Below are 17,463 nucleotides of genomic sequence, written 5' to 3'. Positions count from 1 at the left end.
TTGCGCACACAAGAGCCGATGACCGAGATGTTCATGAATTATGGTGTGAACCGAACCGTGACTGATGGTCGCACGCTCTGCCAGTTCATCGATGTTTATCCTCCGTTCTTGTCTCATCAGCTCATCAACTTTTGCACTTGTTTTGGGGGTGATTGCACGATGGCTTTGGCCCGGTCTTGGATCGTCCTTGCAACTTTCACGTCCTTTTTCAACCGTTTGCTCCAATGCTTCACAGTGGCCAATGAAATGCAATGTTCAACGTACACGGCAGCCATACGGCGAATAATTTCCTTTTGGGAAACACCTTCAGCTGTCACAACATTCACGGCACCCCGCTGCTCAAGTTCTGAAGTGTCCATTACGTCACGCAACCATGTTCAATCCAGTGTATGAGAGCATTAAAGAACATTTACTCTCACATCTGCGTGTCACTTTTGTAAATGAAAGATGCCTGTGTGCTACGCGCATGCCTCGCAGATAATGAACCGAACCATTATTGCGCGGGGTGGGTAGGCTCACATTCTTTTAACTCGCCCTCGTTCATTAGAAATGCGAAGATACAATGGAATATACAAATGTTTGATAAAGGGCAAAAAAGTGCCACTGGAAACAAAGTTCACTGCACGTATACACAAAACATCTCGACAAGATATTTAAATATACGCATAAGTCTCCAATAAATCTACGCATCTAAGACAAAGTCACCCTATATAATGCGTCAATCAAGACAAATAAACATGTAGCGCAATCACAGATTCACAGAATCATAGATCTCGCCCCCATTCCATCCACTCCATCTGATGTATCGCGTGCGACGGAAGGCAGCACGCTTGCTCTCCACTTTTGTGCTTTGCGCACGCAAGACTGAGCCACTATCGTCGGCTCACTCATTCCACCCCCACCCCCCCCTACTCTTTCACTCGCACATACAGCATGCGGCGCGCGGTCACGACGTTATTGCCCTGAGACTTCATACGAAACATGAGGATGACGGCGACAGCAGGAATGCACCTGGAGTCTTCATATAATTGCTATCACAATAATATAATAATAGCATCCGGCAACCGAAGTGTGCCGTGGCCGATTACTTTCCGCAAAAGAAGTAACAAACTGTCACCATGCGACAATTCGCTGCGCCGCAACAATGATTTTTGTTTTCTTTTGTGGGGCGGGAGCATCAAAATTAAACAACCCCAAGGAAAATATGTTCGCTACAATTGAATGCCTACTTTGCGTACCTAATGTGGCTACGGAATGAATATCGAAGAAAACGTGAGACGCTTGGTCCACCAAGAAGCATACGCATAGTGCTCGGTATTTTACATCGGCGAGACAAGGCTTTCCGGAGAGGTTGCGCTCAAGCGAACACGGTGTAATCCGTCAAGTCTTCACAGTGATGGCGGTGAGCGACCATTGTTACATTTTCTCGTCTGCTAGAGAAAACTCTGCCAGGCGAAAATTCACTCGGTCAGAGAAAACCACACGCGCACCGAAGTACGCCGCGCGGTGGTTTCGGGGCAACAAGAAAAACGCATGCGCTCTGGCTGGCTCTGGCAGCCCACGGGTAGGGTAGCGAGAATTAAAAAAATTAAGAGGCTCAATGTGTCCTCACGAATAAAAGCCAAAGTAGAAAAAATAAATAAGAACGTAGTTACCCTGGCTGGCTTTAGTGTCTTGACATGGATGCTTTGGCGTAGGTGAAAAATTTTTTTTATTTTTTTTATGCGACATGACGGCACAAATGAACCACCACAACGCTTCATCTAATCGTATCTCGCTGCGTGTTTTGTGAACTTGTCTGATAGTGTGTTGATTTGGCTTCTCTCGTTGTATGTTCCGATCTTAGACTTTAAAAAAGTCAATGCACCTTTGGCGTCAAATGTTTATAACAGCATTTAGCCCACAAAGTTCCGGAATTGAAAATGTAAAGTACGACTTTGGAAATAATCAATGCAACTTTCGCATCAAAAGTTTCTTAGAACTTTATAGCCATAAAGTGTCAATTTAAATCCAAGCGCTCCCGATTCCGCGGCCTCAGCGAGATGCCATGACGAGCCCGCTTGCGATTAAAACGCCTTTGAAACTTTGTGCTTGGATAGGCCTCCTTGCTTTATGTGACTCCCGGTGCATGGGCGTTGCCGCGAAATCCAGCCCGATTTCGCAATGTTCGCGCTAAAATGTTTTTTCGAGCGTGAAAAGGACATTCTGGACAAAATCGAGCATGATTTTCGGCGCCGGGGGTTGTTTTGGCCGGCGGCGCATGGACAGCACGAAAAAGTTTCGGGGGGGGGGGGGGGGCCTTTAAAGGTTTTTGGCTGTTTTGCGAAGCCGACCCACGGAAAGTATACCTTTTATGAAGCGGCAAGTTCCGAGGATCGCGCAGATAGTGGACTCATATCGGTGGGTGGAATTTTCACCATTTTGTGACCCCTTGAATCTCCAACCACGGCGCGAGGGCGCCAACCCTAACGGGCTACGCCTACTTACGGCGTGGCAGCGCGAGAAGGCGTAGGCCTAACCCCCCCACCGGCGCGGACGACCGGCGTTCCAAGCGAACCAACAGAAACCATGCCTGGGACCATAGTCGTCGAGGGGATGGAAATCGCCCCGGAGGAGCTCGATGAAGCGGGATGGACGACCGCCCTCGGCAGCAAACGAAAACAACCAACGAATACGCCGTCATATGGCGGGCAACGTGTCACCAAGAATATGCCGGCTGGCAGCCGCACGGCCAACTCGCCGGCCAAAAGGCTCATGAAGCAGGTAACGGAGCATCGAGGCTACCGAAATTACCCAAGGAACAAATCAAGATCATCGTGCGCCCCAAGGGAGGCCTCGACGTTTCCATAACGGATATCATACTCCTCGCCCAAGCCCTGGCCACGGCGGCGGCCTTGACGGAACAGCAGACTGTCGAGGACACCGTGTGCCCAAACAAGATGCAGAACATTTCGGTTATCTTTACCCTCACGATCAAAACGCGAGGGCATATGTAAGAATCAGCAAGATACATACTAAACTCGGCGCCTTTGAGGTGTCTGCCTACATTTCTGCCCCTGATGACACGTGCAAAGGTGTAATAAGAAACATCGACCCTTCATTTGATGAAGCAGCCCTTAAGAGGATGATTGTGAACCCAAGGAACCCTAGGGCATTAGAAGTCAGAAGAATTAAGAACGCACAAGTAGTTGTACTCTTCGACGGCATGCGAGTGCCCAACACGGTCATGTGCGGAGCCGCCCTCGTTCCATGCTTTCTGTACAAACGGCAGGTGGATGTATGCTACGCGTGTGGCCACGTGGGTCACCGAGCCGACGTGTGCCCCAGTAGCGAAGAGGAAAAGAAGAAGTGCCGCGGCTGTGGGAAAATGAAGTCATCAGAGTCACAAGAGGAGGAACACCAATGCACACCCAAATGTGAAGCATGCGGCGGCCCCCATATCACCGGGGATAGGACATGCAAACAACGCTACCAGATCCCATACATCGTTAGGCGTCGGCGTCGAGGGCGACGACAAATGTTGCGAAAAGCACAGATGGCCAGTGGCGATGACATCAGTATCTCCTACGCACAGAGCTCGGTGACACCTGCGGCAGCATATGGTGGCTCCACCCTGCGAGCCCGCTCACAATCGAGGGGGCGCTCTCGCTCCAGGAGGCGAACCGGCTCAGGGAAAGGCGGGAATTCCAGCCCATCCAGATCGAGATCCCGGTCCCGGTCTCGCTCCCAGCCCGCGAAGCGGGCCACGTGGGCCGGCAAAGTCAAGGGCTCCGGCACAGCGCCGTCGATGGGAAAGAAAACTGCGACGGCCAAAAGAGCAAGTGGTGAGTCACAGCCAGAGCAAGTGAATGATCCCCGAATCCAATCACTTGAGGCGGAAAATCAACAGCTCAGGCGCGAACTTGCAGAGCTTAAAGAGGCCTTAAATAGCATTAGAGGGCAAATCTCGAACCGCGATGAGGATAAAATGAAAGGTCTAGGCCCACTTGCTGGCAAATCCAAGCGTAAAGCTCCCAACCCAGAACCGGTGAGCGAGACAGAAGAGGAAGATGAGATGGCTGAGCCGAGCGAAGCCATAGCTACCGCCGCCGATCCTCCTGCCAAAATAAACAGCAGAGGCAAGCTAGCTGCCATAGAAAAGACCCTAGGACGCATGATGGAAATGCTCTCCGGGATGGAGAGTAGGTTAACTCAACTAGAGAGACCCAAGGTCCAAGCCAAAGGCAGGCTTACGGTGTCGACAGTGCAGAATCAGGCAAACTCGAATGCCGAAAGTGGAGCTAAAGGGATAATTTGATCATCATTCTCAGTAGGCAAAATGGCGAACGCGAATAGCAACAATCTGAAAATCTGGCAGTGGAACTGCGCAAGTTTCCAGAGGCGCAAAGGTCCATTGGGACAGCTTATCAGGTCTATTGCGGATGAGCCGCAAGTTATATTGTTACAGGAAACGCTATGTACCACTGAAATTTCCCTCTCGGGGTACCGCACGGTAGCATACAGGAGAGAAAAGGGCAGAGGTATCGCTACCCTAATCAGAAAGAACATCTCGTTCGTTGAGCACGAGGTCCGCGCGTACAAAGCGGGCCTCGAGGCTCAGTTAATAGAAGTTGTACCCAACAAAACAATCAATTCTAACATTTTCATTCTCAACGTGTACAGCGCACCATCGGACAGGAAAAGAGACTTCAAAACATTACTAGGCACCACGTCTAGGGCGGCGAGAAGCGCGCCTCTCGTTGTTGCGGGTGACTTTAATGCACCCAATGCGGAAGGGGGGTACGGTTACAAAAGTGCAAAAGGGACGAACTTGGCCTTCACCGCTGCAGAGCTCGGCTTAATACTCGTCACAGACCCAAGGCTCCCCACCAGATCCGGTAATTCGGTCAGTCGAGATACGACTCCCGATCTCACATTCCTCCGAGGTATCGAAGGCACGTGGGACAACCTCCAGGAAGGGCTAGGCAGTGACCATTACATACTGGAAATTCTGTTGCGTGTCAAACCCAGACCACCCACGAGATATGAATATGTGGACTGGGACCTTTTTCGAAAAATCATAAATGAAACAGTCCCGCCAGACGAAACGTATGCAGATCTGCTAGAGAATCTGAACATGGCGGTTAAAGGAGCAACCAAAGAAATCATTACGGATCTTGAAGTTTCTAAAATGGACTCGAGACTTGCTCACCTTCTGGAGGCCAAACACGCCCTCTCAGCCAGGTGGAAAACCAAAAAGCTTAATCGTAGGCTCAGGTCGAAAATCGCGCTTCTTAACAAGGAGATTGAAACCTATTCGGCCCAGCTCGCCCGGCAGCAATGGGATGAGACGTGTACCGAAACGGACGGGCGTATGCGAAGAGGTAGCAAATTGAGCTTACTGAAAAATCTCCTCAACGATAAATAGTCTAAGGACACCCTTAGCCTTGCAACGGATAGGCTCATTAAGAAACAAACCGCAATCAGTCTCACCGACAAGGAATTAGCCAACAACTTAGCACGTACTTATCTCCCCCTCGCCAAAGACGCGGATTGCCCGGTAGAGCGTGTGATCAGCCCCGGGACCTGATGGAATCACGAATAAACTCCTCAGGAACCTAGACGATAGGGCAATCGAGATAGTCACGGCCAAAATAAATGAGGTATGGGAAAGTGGACAGGTCCCAATAGACTGGCGTACCGCAAAAGTGGTACTCATACCCAAGCCAGGAAAACCCCCACATATAAATAATCTGCGGCCTATTTCCCTTACATCATGCATCGCCAAGGTTGCGGAGCACGCGATACATAACAGGATCACTGAACATATTGAAAACAAGGAGCTCTTTAGACACAACATAATCGGCTTTAGACAGGCGTTGTCCACACAGGACGCTATGCTTTTGCTTAAGAAAGCAACCTTTGATAACCCTACTCGCGACGTGAGAGGGATCCTCGCACTGGACCTCTCCAAGGCCTTCGACAGGGTCGCGCATAAACACATCCTGACGGAGATTTCGTCTCTCAACTTGGGCCAGCGGTTTCATGATTACGCCAGATCTTTCCTCGCGGATCGCAAGGCACACCTCCGACTAGGCATGGTCACGGGAGGACCCTACGAACTAGGCACCTGCGGCACCCCGCAGGGCTCGGTCCTCTCCCCACTCTTATTTAATATAGCCATGCACAAACTCTTCACTCGCCTCGCTGCAATCCAGAACGTAGGGCACGCCATTTATGCGGACGATATCACGATCTGGGCACCGGGCGGATCGCTAGCCATGCTCGAACACTCGTTACAGAGCGCGTTGGAGGCTACCGAAGATTTTCTTTCAAACACGGGCCTTGAACTCTCCCCCGCTAAATCAGAGCTACTGGTATACCGCCAGTCCAGACAGGGGGTCAGAAATCTTGCGCCTCTGGAAACTCTGCCGATAGAAATTCGAGCTAAAAATGGGCATCCCATAGCGAGGAAGGACTCGGTCAAAATTCTAGGTCTCCTCATTGATGCCAAGGGCTGCAACTCGACGGCCCTCAACAGGCTCACTGGACAGGCTAATAATGTCCTAAGACTTGTAGCCCGTGTCTGAAATCGAAGAGGCGGTCTCAAAGAGGACAATTTGCTCAGAGCTTATCAGGCATTCTTCCTGAGTCATGTCATCTACATCGCGCCGTACCTTAATTGGGGTAAAGCGGAAAAGGCCAAGCTTGAGTCCCTAATCAGAACCGGCCTCAAGCGCGTGCTCGGCCTTCCGCAGTTCACAAGCACTGAGAAGCTGATGGAGCTAGGACTACATTACACCATCGATGAGCTAATAGAAGCTCACACAGCGGCTCAGATAATGAGACTTTCATCCACTAAGCCAGGGATTAAGATTTTAGAAGAAGCGGGAATCCAACCCAGACATGAACCAGTGACCAAAGTTAGTTTGACCCGGGAAACCAGAAGTCGCATCATGGTTGACCCCGTCCCGCGAAACATCCACCCAGTGCATAACGAGGGTAGAAGACTTGCGAGAGCCAAGTCCATCCTTAAAAAGATCAATCAGCAGAAACTTGATGCCCTCGATGCTGCCAGATATGACAGTGGGGATAAGTTCGCTGTCTCGGTGGTAGACGCGGGGGTCAACCTGGTCAATGCAGCCTCTGTTTATACGAAGTTTGCCCATGTGGCGGAGGAAGCGGCGATCGCTCTGGCTTTTCACAGCTCAAAAGTTCCCGCTATCGTCTGCTCGGGCTCACGCACGGCGGTTAGATACTTCTCGTCCGCTATCATATCTGAACAGGCGAACAGTATTGTGATTAAAGCACTTCAAAGGACTAGGGAAAGCAGCGAAGGAGGATACCAAATCTCGTGGTTCCCAGCCCATCTAGATAGCTCAATTAACCCGCTTGGATGTAATCCTAACGAGCAGGCCCACCGAAGAGCGCGCGATTTCACGCACCGCGCTGTCGCGGGTAGCCAGGCTTCGAACGAGGTCAACATCCATAAAGATCCGTTATGTACTTTCCAGGAAATTGTTTCCCATTATCGACTAGGCAGGAGGACATTTCCACCCCCTCACCCCAAATTGAACAAACCTCAGGCTACCACACTCAGACTCCTGCAAACCCGTTCGTATCCCACTGCTCGGTCCCTTAACAAGATAGATCCTGAACACTCACAGTCGTGCCCCAAATGTGGTCATGACTCATGCTGTTTTGACCACATGCTCTGGCTGTGCCCAGCCCTTAACGCTTCTCCACCCATCACGAAAGAACAATGGCAGGAATCTCTCAAGAGTAGCAATCTCCACATTCAACTCCAGGCTGTCCAGAGAGCCCACGACATTGCGGCGAGACTTGATCTCCCGGTCCCATCGTGGGCGGAGCCACGGACTTGATCTTCGGGAGCCTTCGGTTTTGGATCCCCAAGATCTCAGTCCCTCAGGACTCAAATAAAGTTCTTGTGATGTCATGTCATGGGGGGCTGAAGCCCCATAAGCCCACCCCCCCCCCCCCCTGGCTACGCCCCTGCCTCACACATAACTTTCTATTGACAAAACAAGACAAACCCTTATGTGAGAAATGTGGAGATGAACTCACTGTAAATCACATTTTATTCTCGTGCACACAACTCCAACGGCTAAGGAAAAAATATTTTACTGTATTTTACGATGAACGCATTCCCTTCCATCTCAATCTACTTTTAGGAGATAACCCACTTGTAGGAACTTCATCTGTTTTTAGTTTTTTGAAAGACGCAGCGATCCTAAACGAAATATAATATATCACAGAACTACTAATTCTAAAAATTCTAACCCAGTTTTTTCACGCATCTTATGATGCACGTCACCTATTTTATCAGTCCTGAGAAGAAGGCTGAGGTCTCCATTTGATTTGTTGGGCTCCTCAGAGTCCTTGTCCGGACAAGGAGTTTCGCTGAGGATACGCAATTTCTGAAATAAATTATACCATCTGTTTGGCGCATGCTAGCCTGAGTTGCTTATGCGCCATAAAACCCAATAGAATACAATACGTGCGCAGGTACCGAAACTATGCCATCTTCTACCGTGTTCCAGCGCGTGATAATGCTCTGCGATCCGCTTGTTCTGCCTCAGTATTTATGTGGCACTGAACTATACCGCTAGTCATGCGTCCTTGTGCACAGCGCACAAAATCGTGCGCTGCGCGAAACCTGACAATCACAACAGATCGTGCGCAGCGCCGCATAAAAGAAAGCGAGGAGAAAAAGAAAATTAAGGCGGGGCCCGTGACGTATGCGTCACGCGATCCTCGAGGTCCGGTATGAGAGAACGCAGGGAAGGAAATTCGTGCGTACAGGCTAGACGGGGCGAGTGGAGAGAGTGTCTCGCTATGCAGTGGAGCTCGCCTCCTGAAATCATAGGTTCGCGGCACTGAAACATTTCTATCTCGGTTATTAATGAGTCGATTTGAAAATTTTTTTGCGGCAGAACGCTCCCTAGAGGACACGGAACAACTTTCAGCGTATAACCAAAGTTTGCTATGGGGCCTGGTGAGGGGCCCTTTTATGCCCCAACGCGAAGTTTCCACCAGAAAAACAACGCTTTATAAAGCTCGATCACTTCTATGCTCTTAGCATCCAGAAGGCTGGCAAGTCAAGCGCAGCTTTGCTTCTTTAAATCGCGTTCATCGCAACCGCACGCAGGTGAAGCTAATTAAGGGGGGCAGCAGACGACGTCCCCTGCGCCGTCTCTCGTGTTCCCTCTAACAGTGGACCGACCTGTGCATGTAGAGCTTCGTGCGTATGTGTTGTTGTGCCATACCACGTGCCTATCATCGAGGCGACGAGAGCTGCCATACTACGTGCACCACGTGCATATCAGCGAGGCGACGGAAGCTCCCACTTCTCCGCGACGAATCAAGAATTCGACGAGGGGGACTTCAAGAAGCACCTAGCCATCTCCGCGACGAATCAAGAATTCGACGTGAGTGACGTCAGCACCTGCCAAACTGGTTCCTGCAGACGAGGCCCATTGTGGGTGGAGATGATACGCCTAAACTGAGAATACACGATCTGATGCTACCGTACAGGATAGGCGGTGATATCTCACTTTTTCTCGTGAATTTCGAACATACGTGTGAAAAGATAGAACTGGACGAAAGCTTTTGGTCTCAAAAAATTATTTCAGTTATCCCAGGAGAGGCCGCGGAAGTTCTCGCACGCTTGTCTAAAGAGACTACGAGAACTATGGAAAGGTCAAAGCCGCGCTTCTTCGCAAATACCGCCTCTCTGCCGAGGCATTTCGACAGCGGTTTAGACAGGCAAACAGTGGCAGCTAGTCACACACTGAGTTTGCGTACGAGTTAAAGTTCAACTTAAAAGAATTGCTCAATAGTGCAGAAGTGTATGGCAACCACGACAAGGTGCTTAAATGTATAGCACTGGAGCAGTTTTACAGAGTTCTTCCAGAAGAAGTTAGACTTTGGCTGAACATCTTGAAGGGGCAGCGCAATATGACGAAGACAGAAGGCAGGAACACACAGGACAGCGCTGACGAACTCGGCCAAATGTCGATCCTTCTACAGACTTTTGCTGTAGGACAGGTTGTCAGGGGTAGACCCAGAGAGGGCAGCGCAGCTCGCGGAGGAATATTACACGCGCCGAAACTTCCTAGAGGAACCGATTCAAGAAGGTAAACTAGAAGAAAAAAAAGACTATTCTGTAAAGCGGTTCTCCCCTCGCAACCCAGTTTTGCCGAATAAGAAATCATCCACGAGCGACGAGTTCAGCAAGGGAGTATCGACTAAGGCTGAGGTGGAGAGGGAAGGGCTAGCAGAGACAGGCCAGTCCGCTGGGGCCGCTAAACCTAAGGCAGACGTAGAGCGCGCGTTCGAGGCCCGGAGACCAATTATTATCTGCTTCCGTTGCAACACGGAAGGCCATATTTCCTCAAATTGCAAGGAGCAAATCGCGTTCGCCAGCATTAGCCATTCAAACGAAATCGGGGGCTGCTCGAGCCATATATGCAGGAGGTCGTGGTAAACGGGAAAATGCGCAGGGCACTTCGCGATTCCGCCGCCACCATGGATGTTGCTCATCCGTCCTGTGTTTCTCCCAGGGACTATACAGGGGTATGCGCCTGGATCATACAAGTCGCAGAAGAGCACAGCGCGTGCTTGACAGTTGCCAGGGTAACCCTCGAGGGCGCTTTCGGAAGGTTGCAAACGAAGGCAGCCGTGAGTACAAGTTTACCCGAGCACTTTTCATATCTTTTTTCGAATAAATCGGAGCAGCTTTTAGAAAAGGAGGGCCGGTCGTTCTCTACCAGTTTCGATTGCATGGTATTAACGCGATCGCAGTCACGCGCCCTCTCAAAGACAGGTGAAAGCTCATCTTCAAACGAGGAAACTGACAATGTAACGTCCTGACAGCGGCAGCCTACGCCGGGAGATAAGGCTGATTAAAAGCAGAGGACTCATACTCGTGACGGATCAATTACCGGATCAGTGACAGTGGGTGAGGAGCCTTTCGAGACTCGGGAAAACGGGGCGACCAGGGCTGAATTGAAAGGTTCACTGCTTAGTCCCGCATCTTTTTGCTGGGAGCAGCTTAGTAGGGTTGAACGAGAGCCGCTTATCGCGGCACAGAAAAGTGACCCTTCGCTAACTGTGCTGCAGGCTAATGTAAATGAAGGAGTCGCCCGAAAGAACATATCGTTCTACACTAGGTCAGGTCTCAAGTACCGGAAACATGAGGATTTCAAGGGTTGGACATACGACAAACTACTCGTGCCAGAAAAGTACCGACCATAGCTTTTATAGAGTTAGCGCATGGGAATGCTTGGGCGGGTCACTTCGGTATCAAGAAGACAAAGGCTGGGCTAGCGCAAGATTTCTATTGGCCAGGATGTTGGAAAGAGGTTGAAACACTTGTTCGGTCATGCGACGCATGTCAGCAAGTTGGTAAATCCAACGACAAGTGACAGAATTTCACTCGGAGCGAGACAGGGTAAAATATAAACTTTCTTCGATCGGCTCAGCTGTGTCTTGCCTGCCCGAATGATTGTTAGGAATTGCTTTGCAATCTATTCGTTAGCTGTTTATTCTCTTTGAATGTGTCTTCTTTGAGAACACTATTTGTGGAGGTCTGTATCCCAGGCTTTTTATCGGGCGCGTGTTTCATATTTAGTACAATAACCGTAATGGTGCTGTTGAGAGCATAGAGGGGGTTAGAGCGTTTGTTTTCAAGGAGTTTGGTCTAGCGTAGTGGAGAGCATTGGGAGGGTGCTCACTTTCACCGAAGTGGTTGGCGTTGATTTTCGGTCACTCCGTGAGCTGTCTCACATCCAAGCAAAGGAAAGACCAACGGTTGAAAGGGCGGCAAAGCCATTTCCTTAAAGGGACACTAAAGGTTACTATGAAGTCAAGTTAAAGTGATAAAGCAATGCTCTAGAACGTCTAAGGCGTCAATATAATCGCGAACAGAGCTTTAGTAACCGAGAAATTGAGGTAAATGCATGACACGATTTGAGAGCCCCCACCGACATTCCGGTATTAAACCGATGACGAAGGCACTCCTCATCATAATTTATGTCACTGTTTTAGTACTCAACTACTCGTATTAAAAAGATCATTTCATTAGGTTATAAGACGGAAGAAAATGCTGCTTGTCTACTTCTGTTCGATTCTAAGAAAAAATAACATTTTGACGTTACCCTTCCGTAGTATGGGTGGTCGAAAGGTTTCGTTTTCGCTCGACTCTGAGCCGCGTGCCCTTTGGAGTTTCAGTTGTTTCGTTATCGCGTCGTGCTGCATTGACTCTGCTGGCTCGCAAAACTTGCATTTGGAACAGGCAGCGAGAATGCCACGTCCATGTGATGTCGTGGGATGCGCGAACGGTCCACGGAACTTGGCCAAGGGCAGTTGCAGCGGCGAATCCAACGTTACTTATCACTGCGTGCCAACGAGTGAACCTCTCCGTTCGAAGTGGTTAAGTGCCGTACCTCTGCCACAGCGCGTTGGCAAAGAGCCGAAAAATCGCATAGTGTGCTCGCTGCCGACGAGGGGTGGCCAGAGGGACTTAAGGAAGAACCGGCCCACTGTGAGCAGAGAGAGTCGTCTCCAGCCGCCCAGTCGGCCTGATGCGCTTTTACGGCTACATGTCCGCTATCGTCCACTATCTGTAAATATTGTATAAAGTTTTTCGTTTCTTCGTCTGCAGAAAGAGTCCGTCTCTCGTCCTCCACCCCGAAGTCACAACAATGTAACGGCAGCTCATTATTTTGAATCTTTCTGTAAACACCTTGGCTGTCTGTTCCGATTGTAATCGTGTCAGATGTGTGTCTTTCCCGTTACGGCAAGCATTATCGGCAGCAATTCGGCGTCTTGACGCGTTGGGACTCTCAAGTAACTATTCACGGTCGTCGAGTCGTGCCCCACTACCGCTGCTTAGCTGCTTTCGGCGTTATGACTAGCATCTTTACAGTGTGTAGACACGGGGAAAGCGGGAGATGGAAATTCAAGACGATGAGCAAACCGAGAACAAGGTAAAAGTGGGAGCCAACGTTTCGACTTGTGGACTTGTCTTCTTCAAGGCGATATATATGCTCTCCTCGGCACAGTACATATAGGTAGCGTTCTTCTAAAAGGTAGATGGGTAATGCAGATGGTCATTCTGTCATGCAGGGAGATCAGTGAACTCCCTGCATGAGAAAATAAAAGAAGCGGCAGAAAATTGTGCTCGCGAAAAAAAAAAATGAGTAAATACATAAATAAAAGAACAAACGAAAGAGAGGGAAGAAGGGAAAAACAATTCACTAAACAACCCAATGAAAAGTAACTAAGTGCTATTGCCTTTAGGTTGAAATTTAGCACAGCGAATAGATTCTAAAGCTCCCTTTGAAACGTTTATGCCTATTGGCTGCAATGCGTTGAACTTATGGATGAGGTATGATTATCTGTATTTTGTGTCTCGTGTAGAACGGAAACTTGACTGTAGGATGTAGAGTTTAAGTTCATCAAGATTCACCTGGTTGGTTAAAATGCTCGGCGACGGCTTTGGGAAGCCTTTAAAGCGAAAGCTTTAATGGCCGCGAACTTGCGATTTTGCTGTGGCCGTGCTCCGAGGAGGCACATGACGTCACACCGCTATCCTCGTCTTTGCGTTCGCCTCCGCTCGCTTCGCCAGCTGCGTCGCATGCCTGATAACATGTCGGAGGATTGAAAAGGAGAGCTCGCGTGCGCCGCAACCACAGTTGAGGCGGCAGTATGGACGGCGACAATTCTGATAAGCAGGAGGAGGCCTGGAATCGACATAGGAACGAGATGAAGAGGAAACGAATCGACCAGGAAACAGACCAACAGCGCGCCGAACGACGGGCTAAACGCCGCAACATAGCTAGACAACCAGACTAACCTGGACTTGCAATCAAGATTAACCAAGGCGAACCATGCTATGCCTTAGCTTTCGCTACGTATATCCTGGCATAGCCGAGCTAAGCCACTGCCAATTTTTTAGCTGTGTCCGCGAGAGAACTTAAACAATTCGTCGAAACTAGAGAGGAAAACCTACTAGATAAATACCAGCACAAAGGTATTAGAGCTGCAGATCCACCCAAGAGAACTAACACGACCCCTACAGCATATAGCTCCACCGATAGTGCTACGAGCGAGCTTCCAGAGCACTGCAGTAAAGTAGTAGCCATATCGCAGAATTTAAGACCCGATGAAGTTAATCTCCGGAACTGTGGTCTAACGTTTCGTCCCACGAACAACGCAGTAAATGAATACAAACTCTACAAAGATATAACAGAGTTTTCAACACGCATGCGCATCAAGGAGTTCTTTTTCGATAGGCCTGACGTAGAAAACAGGACAGAGACTTTCTTAGACCACCTAGCACGAGGACACCGCAAGCCGAACAGTGCCCAGACCTTGATTTATACACAAAGCTAATCTCAAAGAAATTCTAGAGTCAGCATTATGGTTACATAAGGTTCAGTTGCCGGAAAGCGTGAGAAGCAATCAGGTATTTTATGGATGCTATCGCGTTCCACTCTTGAAGGCGAAGCTTAAGCATCCTCCAGGTTCTGGCTGCCGTTTTTTATTCTTTTCCGGGTGCATATTTTTTGGGTTGAGGTCTACCTTTATCCCTATGGCAAATAATCCCATGGTGGTAATGTCGGCGGAATTGGGGGTGAGTTAGCGGTTTTATATCCCAGTCTGTTAAGTACAGTAAAACCTCGTTATAACGAAGTTGAAGGGGGGTCGTAGTTACTTCGTTATAACCATTAGTTCGTTATAGCCACTATACATTTCTATTCACAATTAGCAAGCAAGAGAGGATGTACTCACCACCAAATCTCACAGCAGCCCGCCACGCGAAAGAGAAAACGGCCGCCGCACGACAAAAAAAAAAAAAAAGAAAAAAAATCTAGCAAGAAAGAAAGACAGCAAGGAATTGCTACTTTTTCACGCCAAACAGCTCATCACTGATCGATCAACAGCACACCAGCTGGCGGCTCGCTTCGCAGAAAAAAGACCTTGATAGATTTTTGCCCCGTCTTCTTGAGGCGATTGATGGCTTTTTCAGCTGTAGCCGCCATTTCGAGTACGCGTCCTCGCCGTCACCGCGAGCGCCAAAGAAGCGGCGAAGCAGGTCTGCCGCATCCAGCGCTTGTGCGGGCGTCGGGTTCGCCAGTATTCGGCTCTGGGATGTCGTCGACACATTCGTCGCAGTCGTCATTCGGCACCCCCGTAACCGCGCGCACAATTTCCGCCTCCGTTAGCTCTTCCGTCGTCACTGCGTCAGCATCGGCACTGACATAGGTGCAGGTCGCAGTCGGGCACAACGCCGGCGTCAAGGAGAGCGTCCCACGACGCTAGGGCTCGGTCGCCCGCGGCACCCTCATTGGCGACAGCACCGAGATCTTCGCCGTAACCGCCGCTGCTGACGCCAAATGAGACATGCCGGAAGCAACTGGCGATCGCGCTTGCCGGTACAGCCATCCAAGCAGCCGGTAGCATCTCGATCGCCATGTACATCACACGCTTGCAGTAGCCCGACTTAAAGTTCGTGATAACTCCTTGGTCGAGGGGTTGCACAACTGCAGTGCAGTTTGGCGACAAGAAGCATAGCTCGATGTTTTTGAGCACAGCGGCAGTGTGGTGGGCCGCGCAGTTGCCCAGTACGAGGCATATCTTCCGGCTCAGCTTGCCCAGCCGCTGCAGCCATTGTGCGAAAATTTCTCTCGTCATCCAAGCCTTTCGGTTCGACACATAACTCACTTGGAGCTTTCGTTTGCCTTTGAAACACTTTTGCCGACCACGAGGGCCACCTTTTCCGGCCCATCCATGGCACAAAACACGGTTACGCGGACCTTGCTCTGCTTACCGCCCTGGCAGCGTTCACCTTTGAGAGCCAAGGTTTTCTGCGGCAGCATTTGGTAGAACAGGGCTGTCTCAGCTGCGTTGAACAAATTCTTGGCGCTGTATTTTTCTAACAGCTGTCCAACGTTTGTCTCCGCGATGGAGACTGCGCTTCCCCGCTAACAGCCCTGCCGACGATGACGTGGCGCTCCTTGAAACGCTGCAGCCAGCCGACACTCGCCACAATATCGTCGTGTCCCATGATGCAAGCGAAGTCCCTCGCCTTGCGCTGCAACAGTGCCCCACTCAGAGAAGTGCAGCTTGCCCTTGCGTCCAAAAACCACTTGAAGACCGCCTTCTCTACAGCTTCGAAAGCGGGGGCTCGCAGCTTTTTTTTTCTGTCGCGTTTTACGCTACGTGCGACAGCAGTGGTGGCAGCTTTTTTGCTGCTCGAAATCGACGACAGCGTGCTCAAGGCTATGCCGAAATCTTCGGCCACCTTTTTCTTCTTCAAGCCGGACTCGACGGCTTTCGGCATAGCCACCTTCTGCTCGATTGATACCGTTTTGCGCTTCCGTTTGCCGTCGTCCATCTCCTTTCTGGCGGAGGGAACTCGCACGATAGATACCTGGTATTGTTGATGCGCACGGGAAACGCGAACGTCGCGCGCTATGACGGGTACCAAAATGGTCAGTAAATGCTCGTTGCGAAAAAAAAAAAAAAATGCCAACGATTACGTTACTTCCTAATGCGAAATTTGAGCGCAGCTCTTCAGCTGTTTCGGCTTTTCTATATTGGGGCCGAGCTCCGCCACTGGAAAAGCTGGCGCCACTGTCGGCGTGACGTGGCATGAGGGACCACGTGGCCACAGCGGCCGCGTCGGCTGCTTCGGAAGCGCCGAAGCGAGCTGAAAACGAAAGCTTTAGTCCCACCTGCGCTGCGGCTATGATTAAGTTGTTAGGCTTTCCCGCTTTGGGTGTATGCTTGACATCTGAAAGGACTGCACTCACTATAATAGGTAGTGGCTGCCTTTGGAGGCGTGCAGCATGGTAGGCTACTGCTCGGTGCCGCAGTGCCGGACGTAGGCAACGGAGCCCGCTGTCAGCCTTATTCACACGTAGCCGCAGGACTGCGTGAATGAGGGATAACAGCAAGCACAGAGGCGAGGAAGATTTCTGTTACGGCACCGAGACTGCGATGGTCGGTGAGCAGCGGAAAACGCGCAATGAGACGCTCGCCCGCGCCTGCTGCCCGGCTAATATGGTTTGGTCTATGAACTTGTTGATGCTAGATACTGGCAAGTTCACTTGAACCGAAAGGGACATGGTAAAAATCACATTTAGAAAAGGCATGGCCTATGGTCATGATATGTTTGTGTTATGAATTAATGCACTGGATTACGAAAAAGAAGTAGCGGGAAATCGCACGCTGAGAAGAACGATAAGCATACAGTGCGACGCAACTAGAGAAATAATATTGAAACGTCCAAGAATATAGAAGGAAAAAAAAAAAAAGATTGAATCGTCGCGACGGCACATCACAGTCGCCGTAGGCGTCGAGGTTTCTATAACGAAATTATTTTTGAACAGTTCTGATAGTGTTCACGCAACAATGGTTGCTTGTGTATTGTTAAGTGCTCATATTCTGCGGCCT

The 17,463-nt window shown here is 50.0% G+C and overlaps 1 protein-coding gene across 12 annotated transcripts in view; it reads left to right on the top strand.

The window, feature by feature from the left end:
- Srrm234 (Serine-arginine repetitive matrix 2/3/4) overlaps positions 1–17,463 on the top strand; it is a 285,071-nt gene that overhangs the window by 260,005 nt on the left and 7,603 nt on the right. The window lies entirely within an intron of this gene.

This window comes from Dermacentor andersoni, chromosome 3 (assembly GCF_023375885.2).
Source record: "Dermacentor andersoni chromosome 3, qqDerAnde1_hic_scaffold, whole genome shotgun sequence".
Lineage (NCBI taxonomy): Eukaryota > Metazoa > Arthropoda > Arachnida > Ixodida > Ixodidae > Dermacentor > Dermacentor andersoni.
The sequence above is the reverse complement of the archived record's forward strand: the minus strand, read 5'-3'. Positions and strand labels throughout refer to the sequence as shown.